Below are 1,028 nucleotides of genomic sequence, written 5' to 3'. Positions count from 1 at the left end.
ATCGCTGCAAGATTTCTTCAGCTTACTTGACTGGTCTGTGAGTATCAGCTTTTGATATTCCGATAAATATATACAGATTTTCTATAAATGGTAAACATATCATGCACGTACTTAAATATTTTAAACCCAATTCAACCCAACAGATAGCACTACATATCTATGGATAAACACACGACAATTTCTAAAGGTAAAGTATATACTTTATACAGGTATAACATAAAAAGTGTACAAACAAGAGTGTTTGAAAATTATGAAGTTTAAAATGAAGTAGGGATTCTGCTACAAAAAATAACGAAACAAGAATTAAAACCACAATCACAATATTATAAAATTTTATCCTTACTTTGGCAGCTTTATACCCTTATCTGTAGGCCAAAGTAAGGATTACATTTTATAAATATGTGATTGTGGTGTAATTCTTGTAAAAGTTAGAGCTATCAAGGATATGGCTATACTGAAAGTTTATAGATGTTGTGTTCATTCCATGGACATATAAAATCTGAACAAATAAATAGGAAAAAAAAATTACAATTTTAAGGGAAAGTAGGAATTGTTGGTTATTCGTAGAATTGTTATAAGAAGTATCCAAAACAAAGCAAATGCTGCAGTAAAAAAATACACAAACAAGTAAAGTGATACTAGTTGGACAGATTTTAAAACGATTTTCAATCCTTACTTTGATTGGCTAATTTAGACTGTTTCCCAATGTCAATTGAATTTCATTACTTTTGTTCTGCTTTATCAGGTTACAACTTGAAAAAAATCGTTCTAATTATGGTCAGTTGAATTTCATGAGTTTTGGTCAGCTACAGCAGGTAAAAGGTTGAATAAATTATTTTAAGTAAGGTCAATTGAATCTCCTGAATTTTGCTCAGCTTTAACAGTGTTGCGTCATCGAGATCACGTGACTATTCTCACGCCCTCTAGTTTCTAGAACTATCCCGTACCTTGGCGAATGCTCTAGTATTTACTAGATAGGGTAGGCTGGTATATAAAAGAGGGGACAACGTGAAGAGAATAATGTAATG

This window comes from Limulus polyphemus, unplaced genomic scaffold, assembly GCF_000517525.1.
Source record: "Limulus polyphemus unplaced genomic scaffold, Limulus_polyphemus-2.1.2 Scaffold410, whole genome shotgun sequence".
Lineage (NCBI taxonomy): Eukaryota > Metazoa > Arthropoda > Merostomata > Xiphosura > Limulidae > Limulus > Limulus polyphemus.
The sequence above is the reverse complement of the archived record's forward strand: the minus strand, read 5'-3'. Positions refer to the sequence as shown.